General features: G+C 31.2%; 1 protein-coding gene across 1 annotated transcript in view; it reads left to right on the top strand.

The window, feature by feature from the left end:
• The first annotated feature begins 1,288 nt into the window (after positions 1 to 1,288).
• LOC129217820 (ecdysone-induced protein 78C-like) overlaps positions 1,289 to 17,629 on the top strand; it is a 73,556-nt gene continuing 57,215 nt past the window's right edge. The window contains exon 1 of the mRNA XM_054852159.1: positions 1,289 to 1,386. The gene's annotated coding sequence lies outside the window, so the exon portion shown is untranslated. The remainder of the gene's footprint in view (positions 1,387 to 17,629) is intronic.

Below are 17,629 nucleotides of genomic sequence, written 5' to 3'. Positions count from 1 at the left end.
AAGTAAATAAAAAAGGTTTTTAAAAAGTAAATAAAATAAAAATGAAAAAAAAAAAATAAATAAATAAAAAACGGAGAGTCGGAAAAAAATTAGGGGGAGGGGATTTGCGCCATTGAGGGGGGGGGGAGGGGGGAGGGGGGAGGGGGGAGGGGCACTCCTGGTTTTATCTCATTTTAAAAAAAAATAGTGCTATTATTTTCTAAGTTTGGTTAAAGTCTTGAGAAATGTTACTTCAAAATTTTGAAATGCCACAGACGATTGAGGCTTTCTTTTTTTTATATATAAATTTTTATTCCAGATGTTTGAATTCAATAAGAAAAAAAAACGAAACTTTATTAGAATGTTTCTTTAAATTTTATTCTCAACTCTCTGAGTCAGCAACTATTTGTAATTTCAAACCTAATGTTTTCTTCGTGATTCGTAACATTATTCTCGTTTACTAACTAACTGGCTCTACATTTATTAACTAAACTCTTTCGCCACAAATATTCGAATCATTGATCAAGCACAGAATCCAGTTTCTTCACTGAATTGCATTCCGGTGGATTTATTCATGTTGGGAATACTCGAGTGTTCTGAACTGATTGATTAAACATTTTTTCCATTAATATTTATTGAAACCTATTTTTGCTATGTAATGTACTATAAAGAGCTACAAGAATTCTTTATATTCCTCAACTACTTTTAAAATTGACTTTTGATTAAGTTTCGCTCTTATTTGTTTCTACACGTCCCCATTGGCTCCAAAGCATTCTTAAAACAACAGCATTTTTTCTTCGTAATGCCTTTCTGCGTCAAAACTAGACCTCGCATGTCAAAATAAATAGCGACGACAGCATAAAAGAAAGCGCAGCGCGTATATATGTTCTCACTCTAACCGGGTTACGTGAGGTCAGCAGCGTTCGAGTCACCACATCCATAAATAAAACCTGTTAATACACTTGCAATATATTGATTAGAATCAACGATTTTGTGCACTACACCCAGGTTTATTTTCGTTCCGAAGATCTCTTCCCCGTTATGCCGCCTTCCATTTCTTTTTCCCCTTTCCGCAAGGTGCACTGCTCTCCGAATCACATTCGTCGCGGTTTCCCCGTTTAATTTTGGCCATTTGTACGCCTGAAGCAGCATCGGCGGGAACACTCTGACTTGGTATCGTTCTGCGAGCGGTTGCACTCTCCAGAGGCTCTCTCTCCAGAGCTCCGAAAGTGGATCCGAATTTATGTGACCATTATCGTCTGCTTGTCTTCATTTTTCCTGCTCTCGTGTTTTCGTTATTAAATCAGGATTATCGTCTGCTCTGAAGTTTTCCCCTGCAATTAAATTTCATTGAGTGACTAACTGATTGCGACTTGGCATATTTAGTGGAACATTTTATTTGTCAAAGTGAGTAAATAGTCTTTAGTGATATTTTTTCTCAATCAAACTTGAATGTCATTATCATGTCTGGTTTTCAGAAAAATTGATTTGCGGTAAAATTAATTCATGCATCATAAATTAATGCCACATTGAAGGAAACACCTTTTAATAATTAACTTATTCAAATATTTTTGAATTAATTCTAAATGTCACTTGTGTTTGAAAAATTGTTCTGCAATGTGTTCACACTATTTTGGATAAATTGGACATAACTAAAGTTTGGTAAGTTATTTTTAAATTTTCTTAAAAGATATTTACACGTTCTAAAAAAAGAGTTGCCTCTTAAGCTTCTTCTTCCAAGCTAATGTTCATTTATAATTATTTTATTAATTATATTTCGTAACCATAACTATTTTACTAAGAATATGTATGTTAACAACTTTAATGGTCCCTATTTTCTAAAATTAAACCTGCTTAACTGTTATATTTTTTTATGTATAATAATAAAGATTGCTCTTATTCAGATCGCATATCGTCGCCTCAGAGCAACAGTGGGATATCTTAGTGTTATTCCTCGGATTAGATGTCTTACTCTTGCTTTGAGGCGACGATATTTTAGGCAGTACGCAGACACATTTATAAACAAATACGCGCGTAAAAAAACTCACACACACACACTTTTTGAAAACATTATTTTATAAATACTTGCTTCTTTAACTCTATCTCAAAGCAGCAGCAATATCCTTTTAACGTGGATAATCATTTTATATTTCTAAAAGCACATTATGTTTGTAGACGCTATTTGGTTGCCATGCTTGATAGGCACATGCGCCAGCACTATACTTTTTTGAAACTTATTCAGAACTGAATCATCTGTACAATATTTCAGCAATAAATAACGATGTTAATATATGTACTACCATAATTGGGATGATTCAATTTGAATAATCATTGATCATATTATACAATCTTTAAAACTTTTCCACGCCACCTTGTAATTTTTCTCTTTACAGAAATGTAGTAACTATTTATCTGCAGAAGAGCAGTGAGGGGAAAACGCCCATTACTGTTTGTTTTCCCTTGAAGGTGCTCATATTAATATGTAAAAAATCAGTACGTAAAATTTTATGTCATCAACCCTAGTGTTTATTAAAATCACTCTATAATCTTGGAAATAATTGAGCTACCTCATGCACAGCCGAGCTTGGCATAACAGAGCTCTAATGACAATTTATGCAAGCTTATTTAGAGTTATTATCGATGTAACATTCTTCCATTGAGCTAAATGATGTTCAAAATTGAATTTTGCTTACTTGTAAAAAATAGGCAAAATGTTATAAAAATGTAATTATTTTAAGAAACTCCTTCACTGTCTTTTCGTTAGGTTTTTCGAGAATACATTTTCTTACATATGAAACACAAATGCATGTAAAATGACCCTATTCAGTTACAAAAACCACTGGTCGTTACAGAATAAAAGAGAAACGAAGCTAATTTTTTTACAATACACTTCTAAACGAAAAAGATGCTTTAAAGAGTAGTTTTAGGGTTTATATATCAGAATAAAAGAGAAAGTAAACTAATTTAAAATAAAATTCTAGATGGAAACGTTGTTTTAAGATTTGGAGAGCAGCAAAAAAAAAAAAAAAAAACCCTTTTAAATCAATTATTAGAATTGTATTACTTGCTCACTCATATGCAAAATGGCAACAGGAAAGAAATAAAAATTCCTGAATAACACAATGTTAATTAACGTCTTAATTAATATCTCCGCTAATTCAAGTCGTACAATTACGAGATTGGTCCTATTGTTTTCCTTGGAAAATTTCGAATTGATCGGTATCTCGTTCGACTCTCGACTCGCTGCGATTCTCGAGAGGATCTATCTTCAGATGGACAGACAGACAGACAGACGGACGCGAAGAGATTTTAATAGTATGGATATTAATATAATAATTGCACTTGAATAAATATAAAAACCATTTCATTTTAACTCTATATAAGACACCATTATGAATACAAAAAAGAATGCACAGATTAAGAGGAAAGAAACATTTTCTTAACTAATTGCTCATTCTTCTTGGAAATTGTCAAACTTTTCTTGACGAACCGAAGCTGAAGTAGTCACGGAGGCGTTCTGTGAGACTCTCGGCATTCCCCAGAGGCGTTATTTGCCTTTGTTTCAGTTTTGAAATAACAAAATTTGCAGCCATTTTTGGAGGCAAGTATCGCCATCCCTTGGAGCCGACCCTGCGTACCATGAGTGAACATTTTCCCCGCTAAGATTTTATCCGTAGTCTCAGTTCTGAAAAAATATTCCTAACGTGAAAAAGCAGAGAGAACAGAAATCAATCTTCAGATAGCTTGAGATTTTAATTCATTTACAAGATATTTTTGACTCCCTCACAGTCAGATTTTACGCATTGAGAATGAGAAATAAATTTTTGTCAACGGTATTTACAAGAATTGTATTTCAAATAAAATTTAGCATCGTAGAAAATAAGGAGAGAAGAAGCTGTTAGAATTTTAAAAATGTTATATTTGAATGTTTCATTATTTTTTTAATTAAAAAAAAGTTAAACATTTTAAGTGTGGAAAACCAAAATAGTATAAGCACCTCTTCTTTCCCTTCCCACTTATTTTTAGAAAAATATATTTTTTTTTTTTTTTTTTTGGAATTCGATTACCATTACGGTCTTTCCCGACCGTATGTTTCACTCTTCCACAAAATATATTTCATTTCTCGAAAAAATGTCCAGGAGTACTTTCATGCCTTGAAAAAAACCATGATTATATGGATGCACATAAGAGAAAGTTATATATTATTTGATAATGCCAGTGAAAGAAAGATTGAATAATATTATTTAATATATCTCATGTATATGCTTTAAACACAGGGTGTTAAAATTGCGTATGACTGTTGAAAATATTACATCGAACAATGCTTAAGATTGATATGTACTGCTTAATAAGGCAGTTTCCCTTGTACATTTTGTTCCGTTTGACTAGAGTTCTCACTGTTGTTTACTTTCCAAAACTTGAGTAAAGTTGAGAATTAAACTAATACTTATGTGTTGAAAATGATAAAAGTAACGTTAATCAAAACAAAAATTAGCAAATGGTTGCATATTTGTGTTTCGAGGCTCTTTGGTATCTTTTTCCTATGCACGAAAAAAAGGGTTTCTTGTAACCCAGAAACAGGTGTACGAAATCATCTGCAAATTTTGTTTCTTCTTTTAGCTCCCCCACTCGTATTTTAATAATGTTAATTGAAAAAATTGGCATCAAACCCAGGAAAAACGTTGAAACTACTGTATGCTTCACCAGAAATTAAGGAATAATATTTATAAAAACCGTTCAAAATGGATTATTAACCTGTTTCAAACTTGCTCTGTCGTGTAGGAAAACTTAGAACCATGCCAGAAATGAGATGAGAAACAAGTTAAGTTTAAAGTAGGTCAGCTTTGTACCAGACGAAATATTTCTAAATGTTTAAAATCTTCCCAGTTTTAACGCCATCATAATTTTATAATTTATTATGTCACGTAGGATATAATAATGTAGGATGATAGATTTTAGTAACTTCCAAATCAACATTCAAGATTAACTTCCAAAAAGTAACTTCATAATTGGGTTGTACTAGAACAATTTGTTGTGTTCAGTGCATTGCAAAATGAAACAAATAGAAAATTAATACTATAACCTAGCTATCAGATTCAAAATTAATTCACGTAGTACAAAGTTACTTTAAATGACTACTAATTTCGAAGATCTTGTTGTAAATTTTTCGAGCTATAAGGTATCATCGTTTCGTTTTTTGTGAGAAAAAAAAATTGGTCATAGAATTTCCTTTTTCGGAGATATGCACTAAAAACAAATAGAATATGAATTCCTGAAGATTCTTACGGAACCTTTACTTCGCTTTAAAATTAGAGGAATTAAGATTTATATCTAAAAATGATGTTGAACATTAGTGTAAGCTGCTGTCTTTAACTTAATAAAATAATTTTAAGATTTGTATCTAAAAATGATATTGAACATTAGGTGTAAGCTGTTGTATTTAATTTAATAAAATAATTTATCAGTTATTTTGAACAAATCCTCAACAACGATTTTGAAGAGGACATAAAAGAATATACATGCCAAAATTCCATGAATCATAACTTTATTTTTCCAATTTGTTCCTTGAACTAACAAATAAGTTTTCCAACTAAAAAACCTTTGTGCAGAAATTAAAAAATAATAATAATAACAAAGTTCAACCACAAATTCTTTTTCCAGAGAACTAAATATACGTGTTTCGAAGTTTCAAGTAACCCCTTTTGATTTTAATGTAGTAACCCCTTTTGATATCTTTACATCCAAAAGCTTACTCTTTTTTGCATTGAAAAGGTGGTTCCTTGAAACTACGAAACACGTGTTACAGTTCTCTGCAAATTTGTGCTATTGAACATTGTTATTTTGACTTTTACATTTTCCAAACATTCAAGAAAGTCTGATAAAGCAAAGCTCTTGAGATTTTTGTACGATTTCTAAAGAGCTAGACCACGATTAGTTTTAAATGTTGAAGAGCAATGAAGATAAGAAAAATAACATATGTTTAAGTAAAAATTTGTCCTGCGTTTTTAAGTTCTTTTAAATGAGTTCCTTAACAATATATTTTGCTGCGATTTACATCTCTCTGCACTTATTTTGCAATGAGTATTAAAAATTTGTGGAATAAAGTATCTTGAAACTCCAATTATTTACAAATCTGTTTATTTATTTTTTTTTTTAATGTTTCCTCGTAAAGATGTTCAAAATACAATGTAAGAATAAAAATACTCGTCATTTAGTTTTATAAAAGAAGACCATTAAGGAAAAATATATGGAAATAAAATTATACTTACTGAAACTTCAACTTAATACATTATCTTGCATTTTCAATTCTAAGAAATTATTGCTATTATCTCTAGGGAAGCTTAAGAAGCATGCTTTTTTTCTGTGGGAAAAGAAAAATGCCAATTTTACATAACAACAGTTCAGTTTATTTATTTTCTTTCTGAGGAGCCTTATTTTGAATTAGTACTTTCTGTCCTTTGCAAGATTTTAATTTAATTTTTGATGTCATTAAATTACATTTATTGATAACTAGTGGTACCTGCACGGCTTTGCTCGTAATTAAAAGGTCTTTTGGTTCGCCTGTATATTTACAAATAATGTATGGTGAATTTTCTCGCCAATTGGCTTGTACCCATGTTATGGTTCTACGTTATGATAATTTCGTATCTCGCCAATTGGCTTGTGCCCATGTTACGGTTCCACGTTATGATAATTTCGTAATTTACTCGTCCATCTCATGATAATTTTGTTCTTAAAATTGGAATAGAAAAAGAACCACATCGAATTTTCGAAAAATCGCTTCGAGGCGCACACCTTTGGCCAACTTTGTGCCAAATTTCATGAAAATTGTCCGAACGGTCTAGGTGCTATGCGCGCCACAGAGATCCTGACAGACAGGCAGAGATCCGGACAGAGATCCTGACAGACAGAGAGCTTTCAGCTTTATTATTAGTAAAGATAATAACTCATGCAAAACTGCATATATGTTTATATTTGTATTCGTATACATTGTATACATAAGAATTCTTCGTATGAAGTAAAAATAAATTTTGATGTCAATAACTAAAAACGAGATAGATACTTCAAAGAAAAAAAACTTTTTGGTGTTTACTGAGTGAGGGGATGAGTGATTAACCCGACAAGTGATGTGGAATACACTTAGTGGGAGTAGCATTTTCTTTTCTCTCTCCCTCTCTCTCTTTCCTTACTTAGAACTGGAAATGAGGAGAAGAAATCATTTAAAGCAAAAGAAAAAATAGTGTGCGTTAATGTTCTGGTTCACATTGCAGGGTTAACCTGCAGGTCAACGGCCCAGATATTTTTCGGTCGAACAAGAACAGTTTAAAAAGCTGATTTAAAACTATTTTTTTGTCGAGAAACATTTCCAAGCTTTTCTGCAGTAAAAAAAATCATTGCTCAGACTGAGATGATTAAAATTAATGGCTACTTCGATACTAATGCTGTAAGACAAAGAAGCAACTCCCAAAGATTGTTTTGAATTTGAGCTAAACTGTTTATGCACAAAAAACGTGAGGTTGGTTAAAGAACTTTTAACTGCATTTTTAAGTTCAAAAAATGATTTAAAAAAATTTTTTTTTGTGGAAAAAAATTATCAAGTTTTGTTGCAATGAGAAAATATGTTAGTAGGAATAAGGTTGCTAAAAATTAATGGTTACTTCGAATACAGCAAAAATGCATCAAAACAAAGAAGTAACTCTCTAGGATTGCTTCCATTTATTACTTGAACTATTTTCAGAGACAAACGTGAATAAGAACAAAATCCTTTTGGTACAGTCATTCACGGTTATTTTTATCCATAGTTTCTGTTTTCTACTGTCCCACCTTCATATTTCAATAGTATTACTGCATCTGTTCGCATAAAACTGGCGAGAAACTCTTAAAGTAGTGTATGATTAGCAAAACTTTAGAAATAATTATTATAAAACCGTTTAAAATGCATTATTAACCCAGTTCAAAGTTTTCCTAGCTAGGTAATTTTTAGTCATGTCAAATAAAGTCTTGAAATTTGAGTCATGTTAAACCTTATGTCAAATAAAATATTAAGTAGCAGCTATGAACCAAAGAAATAAAATTTTTAAATGTTTTTAAAATCCCCATTTTTATTTCAAACTGTCACAAGATATCCATATTTTTTGATACTGCATCAAATCTTACAATGCGTGAAGATCACATTCAAGAACTTCAAAAATAGCTTCCAAACAAAAAATAACTTCAGAAATGTTGGAATAATGAACTGTGTTTAGTGTAGACAACTTATGTTGTAAAATCAGAAATAGATAATTGATATTTTAATCTTGCTAACCAACGGCAGCTTTTTTTTTTAAATCCAATATAGGGGAAGTCGGAGCATGTTGGTCCGCTATTCTACTTATCCCTTTTTATTTCATCAAAAAACTAAATGAGCAGTTTTATTTTCTGTCATGAGTTTCATTAAATGTTTTTCTTCATCCCAGATTTTTTTTTCTTTTGAAAATGTTCAACTAATTAACTTTTTGTATTAATTTTTTAACAGAATTTTGGGACGTGCCCAGGTCCGGGGCACATTGCTCTTTACTCCTCTGTTACAATTTTAATGATAAATGTTATCAAATATTGTAACTAACTTATGTTTATTAGTGCTTAAAAAAACATAAAGTTGAAAGATTAATATAACATATTAAAATAAACCAAATATTAAATTAATCAATTTCTACTTTTGCGATTTTTATGCCAGAACCATGAAACAGCACAGCTCTTGTCTCATCAACTTCACTATTGCTATGACTAGAATATTACTTTTCAAGTTCTTCTAAAAGTTTTTTTTTTTTTTTTTTTTGACTTGCAAACTTATGATAGTTACTCAGCACTGCCAAAACAACAGCAAAATTTGTTTCTGAAATAAAATTTGTTCAAAATAACTGCACCATGTGATTTCATCATACAATTTATGTAACTATAGGTGCTATTTGTTGTTTATTAATTAAAATAAAAAATTTTAATTGTTTTGATAGTATTAAAATTGACAAGACTGGTCCAACGGGCCCCGTGATCCAACGAGCCATGACTGCCCCTACCAAGAAATATGAATTCTTCAAAGTTCCCCAAAATGGCTGCACATTAAAAAAAAGCACTGGTCAGTTTAATTAGGTTTATTTTCGTAAGAAACGTAATAAGTTGCACTTCACCATTTGAGAAGTGCAAATAATATGTTGCTCAAGCATAAAATCAAAGTTCAGTGAAAGAGATTTAAATATTGAATCGAGTTTCTCGAATTTTATTCAAATGTAAAATTAAGATCTAAGTTTTAAGTTTTATCTTTGACACGTTTCATTTTTTGCTGCAAAATTGAAATACATATTTCAGGAAAGTGGTCCTTGTATAATTTCTTATTTCAAATGATTTACTGTTTCTTCTTTTGTTAATTTAACGGTTCGCTTGAATTTTGTTCCTTTTTTCTAAATTTATTGTATAAAAATAAAGGAAGAAATAGAGATCCTTCATTATGTGTACATAGGAATAAATCGACAGTCCGGCTGCTGACAGCTAAGGAAATCGCACTTCAAACAGAAGTGGTAATAAAAATATAAAATACTTGGCAAAAAAAAAAAAAAAAAAGACAAAAAACTGACTCAGGGAAAAAATTTGGAAATTTCCGTGATTCATTCGAGACATTAATTCATTGAAATGCGAAAATTGTTAAAGAGGAAACTTATTACTCGTGTTTACTGTTGGCAAAAAAAAAAAAAAAAAAAAAAAGGAACCGTGAAAAACAAAGAGGACAAAAAAGTGTTAACGATTTCTTTTCCTAAAGAATCCAAAAAGGAAGGATAACGCAAGTGTGTCTATGGGTTAGTCCGTTACACCTGTGCCCCACTATCCCCAGACTCTCAAACAAAAGCTTCTCTCCTCAGACCCTCTGAGAGAGAGAGCATCACCCGATTCAGTAGTGGGCATATACGCACACAAAAGAATTAGGTCCTAATTACAAGCGTAACTCACGTACTCTCTGTCTAAATAAAAAGCGCTTTCTCATAATCGCTGTACCACATACAATCCTCCATAGCCGCCAGAGCACGACACGGCTAACGGTCAACGACCCGCGAGCGTGGATCCTAATTTCCTGCTCACAGAGCAAAATAAAAACAAGAGGCTGCTGTTATTTTTCAAGTAGATTTCTCGTTCCGCGTTTTTTGGGGTCGACGCCAGTATTGACAAGTCGAAGTTCTGTGTGGGGATGGCTCTCGCTCCTCGCTGGAGGACGAGGAATTGGAAGACTTTTTTTTCACTCTTTCTGGCATGATTGGGGGAAAATGTGGAGACTTTTATTTTTTATTTTTAAGGAGGTGTTTTGGAGTGTTTTATTTATATCTGAGATAGATGGGTGAATGTTGTTTACTTTTAATCCACGTCGGTCAATGTTCTATTGAGTTGCTCTGTTAAGGTCCACGTGGATTATGCGCTTGGAGAAAGGGAGCTGGTGTGAATGCTGAGATTGTAACGCTTCAAAAGTGCTCAAAACTTGACTTTAAGAAATTAATATTGCTTACATAAATATCACTAAAATATTCGGTACAATATTAAAACTAATTCATGTTATTCAAATAATTTTACTGAAATATTGTGAAAATATGCTTGCATTTTTATTTTTTCCAACATTATTAAATATTGAAAGGTTTTTATTGTAATATATTGGAAGATTTCTATTGTATTTTTGCAGAGTACGTACATATTTTTCAATATGTATTTATTTTTTGAAAAGCAAACAAGGGAAGACGAAATTTAGTTTGAAAAGGAGAAAAGAATTGTGGTTTATTCTAAAACAAAAGCGTTGAATAGCAAATGCTTAGTTAGAGATGCTTAAAAAAAACAGTTAAGAAGAACTTTAAATATATTCAAGAACTGCTTTCAAGATTTTATCGCAATTTAATGTGTAGGAGCTAATGTTTAGCACATTTAAATAGCAACATGCTTGCATAAACCTTTATGCAGTTGCTTTCAAAGCAAAGAAGCTCTGTGTGTTTCATGTTAACTAATTAACAAAACTAAATATGACCCAGATGTCGTCTGTTCAAAATGGAAAATAAGCATATAAAGCTGAAAATGATCGGTAGATTCAGAAAAGAGAGTGAGAGAGAAGATGAAAATAAACATAAAATATATCTGCATGAAAAAATATTACTATTTTTAAAAATAAAGGAGAGATGAATCTAATAAGAAAGACATTACGTTTAAAGAATTTTCTCTTCCGCCTCCCGATGAAGATCACAACTATTTAATTTATTGCTTGATTAGCACAAATTTTTATTTTTAGTTTGTCCTACCAACGCGACAAACTCAAAATAAAACAATGTGTTCGTCAAACAATAAATTAAATAGTTATGGCTAAAAAAAAAAGCCATGTTGCGAATTCTACAGTATGACAAATTACCATGAAATGGACCTAATGGAAAACTCCCCCCCCCCCCTCCCCAATTTCCTATGACAATCCTTGACCGAGCAAAATTTTTAAACTCAAGAATCAAAAATATTTGGATCTAAAGACATAGCTAGGAATTACTAAATTTTTTAGTACACAATATACAATTTCTTCACGAAAAAAGAGAGAGAGAGAAAATTCCTGCTCAGAGTAACAAAAAAAAAAAAGATAAAATTTCATCCGAATTCGAGAAATAAACACCGAACACAATGAAAGGAGATCGAGGGAAAACTTCCGTGATTATGTCACGTGATATTGTGTTCAGTGGCGGCACAGATGTGATTGCCCTCTAATGAGGCCAGTGGATATTGTTAGTCCGAGAATCTAGATCGAAAGTTGAATAGTAAAAGATTTAATCATTAATAACATTTCCTAAGTAAATACGTTTTAATCTGCCACTTTTTCAAATTCACTTCCTACTTTTAAATAAACTCGCTCTAATATGTTTTTACTAGTTTGTCCTCGTGTTTTCATTAATTTTTAGTAAAGAGTTGTACATTTTACTTGAGTCGGAAATTATTTCGTGTTATGTACTAACTGTCTATTTTTAACTCCAATGAAAATCGTAATTTCATATTTTTCAATTTTTGAAAGCAAGCCAGAAATATGAGCTATTTTAGTAATCAATTTCCTCTTGCCAGTGCTGTATGGTGTATGCCTTCTAGACGTTGTACTATACCGTAGAGAGTATACGTTATGTTTCTTTCGAAACATAGTGTATGCTCTCTAATTTTCATTGAATTTGAAATTTGATTTCAATTATTTTTAAAAAATGGTAATGTAAGATATCGTCTCTAGCAATATCTAATAGACTTCTCTAGTTCAATTCTCATCATTGTTTTCTACATGTTATAAGTTTACCATAGTTATAGAGTATAGATAAACTTGCATCTCGCTCTGTTACATAGTACGGTAGAACCTCGTTTATCCGAGCCCCGTTTATCCGGATCTTTGGTTTATTCAGATCAAATTTGTAGAGTTAAAAAATTTATATTCAAAGCGAATAATAATTTTAAATTATAATGCATGAACTATAAGTTTTGTTTTGATTAAATGTACATGTACAACCCCTGCATGTCATTACGTGTACTTGGAGCGTCAATATGACACCACAGCAGATGAACGATAGTTGATAAAATATTTTACTGAATGTCATAAATGATGAAGTGTGGAGTATGCAAAGGAATCCTGCATAATATTACTAGTTATATCGAACTATTGCCCAGCTCGAGTGTTAAGGTAACAACAAAATTGCGTATACTGAAAATATTTTGCGGTTGCAGTGAACTCGTTTTTTTTCCAGTGCATAAAAATGATTTAAATTATAAACAATTACTAGAATATTTTACATTAACTAAAAAGTTTCTAATTTCTTCTTTTTTCTCTTTTATGAAGATTTACCAACGCTCAGATAAATTATGCATTTTTAGACGTTTACCGTTTCCTTCTATTTTATCTTAAATGAGAAGTAGATCTACTTTGCAATGCAATATTGAAGAAGGTTTCATTTGATGGAAAACCGAAATATTGTAATGTAAATGCTTTGAAATTTAACAATGTCTAACAAAGATGTTGCCGCTGAGATGGTCTTGGGCAATACCAGATCGAAAATTATTGATATTGACTTCAAGATTTCTATGCAAAAGCGATATTAATAATAGTAGATTGGGGGGCACAAGCAACATTTGTTTCGACTATTAGTCTTTGGTGTATATGAGATCGTTTGAAATGAGCAAAATCTTTCAGTGTTTGTATTTATCAGTTGCGTTCGATTTAAACGAATCACTGAGAGAGGTTAAGAAAAAAAAAAACTCTTATTGGTCCATTAGTGAGTATGAGGGAGGGGAAGTAACCTGTCCAATTTCGACGCGCACACCAGTAGTTATTACTGAGAATTTGTTTCTTAAACGCCATTTTCTTCCAAAAATATAAAGGTTTTAATTATAATAATAATAATAAAGGAAAAAAAGAAATAAAAATAGAATGCACAAAAATTTTCAAATTCTTTTTTTACAAATATTGTTTGCACGAAATAGTTACATATTGTGAAAGTTTACTTTTAATAAAATTGTGTAAACAAGTAGTTACACAAATAAAAAAGTTTTTTTTTTTTTTTGTCAAAACATATATCTTATAAATTGAGAAAAATTCTACTGTATGGCTTAATTGAAGGAAATAGTAATATGTAAATCTAAAATAATTATGACTCTACTGATAAACCATGCCTCTGAAATATGTAAAACTAAATAAATTATGACTCCATTCTATTGTGAAGCTAGTAAGCAATTTAAATGTACTCCTCATTATTTATTGAACTAAAATAAATTTTATCTAATTTTTTGAAACGATTATACAAAAAGAAAGAAGAAAAAAAAAACATTTACAAATTATTATTTTCTTGGTTGAAATTGTTATCCACAAAACAATTTCAAGCTGTGCTTGGGGTAAATGCCCTGTGGCTTGTTCTTTTTTAATTTTTTTCATTTTTCCTTCTAAAAATCAACAAGTGTCTAGAAACTCGCTTCATACAAACATTCAAATGAGCTTCCTGGTTCAAACCTAACTTCACTTTATGTTTTCGTTGCAGTCACAAAAGGGCATACGAGAAAGAATTGCAGAACCATCGCAACGCTCTGATTCAATCCGCCATATTGTAAGCAGACGGGTTCATAGTTCGCTAATCCGCTGGCTGGCTATACGACCTCCTTTTTCATAAAATGGTGACTGACATATTTCGCCGAATGTCCAAACAATGGGCATTCAATTCAAAAAGCAGGGAAATTAGATTGATGATCTGCCCCATTCTTGAAAATGAGATCCAAATAAGAAATGGAGAAGGTTAAGGATTTAAAAGCAGAACTCACTGTCCAGTTTAATTTTTCTTTGGTCAGTCGTTACATAAAATGCGTTTTAATTTTGCAGTCAAATATTTTCTTGTAGTATGCATTAGTCAAGAATTTCTAAGATTTTAATTTTAGGGTAACGACCCCAGTAATTGGCACTTTAAGAGTTTGTCCCTTTAAACTTACCTCTGTTTTCATTACTTAGATAAAAAATATTCGCCTGCAAATATTTTTGCATTTAACAATGCACATCTGTGCATCTATTTAGTTCACTAAAATCAAAAATATTTGAAATGATATTTTTATAAAAATATTTTTATAAAAAGTTACCAAAATCCCCAGTAATTGGCACCTGATACCCCAGTGTACACCTTGTGATCCAGTAATTGGCACATGTTAATATAACTGCAAAATCACTTTATTTTTCACTATTAGATTACATACAAATTGTATCACCATAAGAAGCATAATTACTCTTAACTGTCATAGGTCTGTTAACCGTCAAAATAGGTCATTTTACATAAATTAATGTTAGCTCACACATCTTGACGTTGAAAAAGTATTTTAGAGAATTAAAATTAAATTTGGAGTTTTGCAATAAAAAATAATATCGAGATTATTGCTGTTTCATTAGTCGGTATGCAGTTTCGATTTTACGAATTATAGCTGTTTCCACAGAAAAAGGAACATTAGGAACATTGACCCGATGATTCTAAGGGACCATAAAAAATGAACCGATTCTCTATTTATCCGATCTCTCCGATCTCTATGGGCAATATCGTACTGATGGCCCAACATATTTGTTTTTTTTATTAATTCTCTTAAAATTTTAACAGTATATTCTGTAGGATTCAAATTAATAGTAGAACCCATACAATATAGTTGCTGAAAAAGGATCAGAAATGAAACTAGTGACATATTGCACAACACATTAGTGTTTATAGGCCCATGTGCCAATTACTGGAGATTAGCAATACTGAAGCACCACTAAATGGCATCCATCATTATATCAAAAATCCAAAAAGGGACAAAAATATATTTCTACCCACTCAAAGTAACACCTTTTAACTAAACAAAACGTTTGACAACGAAAGTTTAAAATATATTTTAAGTCAGATTCTAATGGATTGATGCGTATGCTTCCCTTAAGCCAGACAAGAAGCTTTTGCAACAAAAATGGCTAATTTGACACAAGTCACAATTGTTTCTCTTTCCTATGCTCTGCTACCATTTAGTAACATGAATTGAAGTTATAATCTTTAAAGTAAATGTACATTCAGTGGATATATAGACTTTTACTTTTAAAAGATTGGATATGAATCTTATTTTAGGACATTTTTGTTGGAACTGCCAATCACTGGTGACCTGCCGCCAATTACTTGGGGTGTACCCTACTTTAACTGTCTATATTTTTCTCCTTGTACAGACACGTCTCGACGTAATATAGGTAGGCACGCTCCAATGGGAGGTCACGATAGGTCTCTGTAACCTCCCAAAAATGTCTTTATTCGGATAGTTTTCTCTTGCGATTCCACAAATTTGGGGACAGCATTGCAAGGTTAATTTCTTAACATTACTACTTTTTTTTGGGGGGGGGAGGGAGCAGATAGCACGGACAATTCAATGCCTGCATTGAAAATGGCTGCCTCTTATGACCTTGAAGTTACATTATTTCCTTACCGAACAAATAATAATAACACATGAAATGAAATTTTAGTAAACAGGCGTCGGGTTAAACGAGGTTACGGTTAAGAAAGCTTCGGATATTCGGGTTTTTTTGAGGGGGGGGGGATTTTATATATTTTTTAAAATTTTATTTATTTAAATTTATTTATTGATTTATTTTTAATTTAAATTATTTATTTTATTTAATTTTATTCTATTTATATTTTATTTCATTTATTTATTTAGTTTGTGTGTGTATGTACGTCATTAAAAGTCGAAACTTTTCAAATAAAATAATAATAATAGTGATTAATAATTAAAAATAAATAAATAAATAAAAAATATATTTTTTAAATAAATAAATTAAAAAAGAGAGCTTAAAATTAACAATAAAAAAGGGAAAGAGGGCTGAGAAAAATGGGGAGGGGGGATTTGCGCCATTGAACTTGGGGGGGGGGATGGGCACCCCTGGAACGGAGCGGAATTGTCATTTCATTTTCGGAAAAAGAAAAACCAACAATTAATTATCCCCGTCATAACGTTAAGTCAAACGTTTTAAACTGATGTGAGCGTGTACTACATGGAAATAATTTATTTTGATCATTTATGCAACTCTATTCATAGATAAGGAAATGTAGAAACTTTTACTTTCGTAGAGTATGACTAAAATAAAAATTTATTTATGATTAAAGCCTGGGTTGTATGCACCAAAAGTAACTGAAATATGCAGTAAAAATATGCCTTATGTGCACTAATAATTTTTACTCACGTGCAGAAAAGTTGCCACATCTGAATCAAAATAATTGACTTGTCCAATGATATTAAATCAATAATTCACTTCGAAAATGGCGGCACATTAATTACTGTTTGCAATAAATCGAAGTTCGTTCTTCAAAGTATTCTTCTGTTAGAGTTTTCCTTTTATAATTTACTGTTAGTTCCAAAGATGAAAATACCCTTTTAACTTTCGCAGATGTAACTAGCTCTATTAATTGAAAAGTCCCATTCGCTCGAGCCCATTAAACGTTCAGATATTAAATGGATAGTAATGTTTATTTTCATGAAATGATTTCTATGGCTTTTTCGTTCGTTTTGACAAGCAAAATATTCTTTTAACGGCATTATTTGCTTGCTTCTTGTTTTAGTTTAGCAAGCTACTTGATTAACGTAACACTGAAATCCAATTACGACGAATGCCAAAATAAGTAAATATCCAGTTCAACGAAATAAATGCTTAGCCCGGATTTTTATCGCATTGCTTGAATTCCGTTACAACAAAACTCCTATTACGGCGAATACAGTTTGCGGTTTCTTGAAGTTCGTTGTAACGGGATACCACCGTAGTATTTCTTTATTCCTATGAATATTCTGTTTCTTGGAATATCTCTTTCTTTAATTTTGCTGTTCAGCGATTTTCATGTTTCAACGTTTTGTTTCATTTTCTTAAAACTCTTCTAATATTCTCTTAGTTAAGTTCTTTTCAACTGAAAAAATATTAAACTATTTAAAATGTTGAAAGAATAGGAAAATTAAAAAAAAAAAAAAACTTAATTTGTAGATTTTTCTTTTAAGTTTTTTAATTTTAATTTTTGCTATTTTCAATATTTTTTCTAGTCTAATTAATGTATTTCATTTTTACAATCCTTTTTATATTTAATTTTATACTTCACATCGTCTTAAATAA

Source organism: Uloborus diversus, chromosome 2, assembly GCF_026930045.1.
Source record: "Uloborus diversus isolate 005 chromosome 2, Udiv.v.3.1, whole genome shotgun sequence".
NCBI lineage: Eukaryota > Metazoa > Arthropoda > Arachnida > Araneae > Uloboridae > Uloborus > Uloborus diversus.
This window is presented reverse-complemented; position numbering and strand designations above follow the sequence as displayed.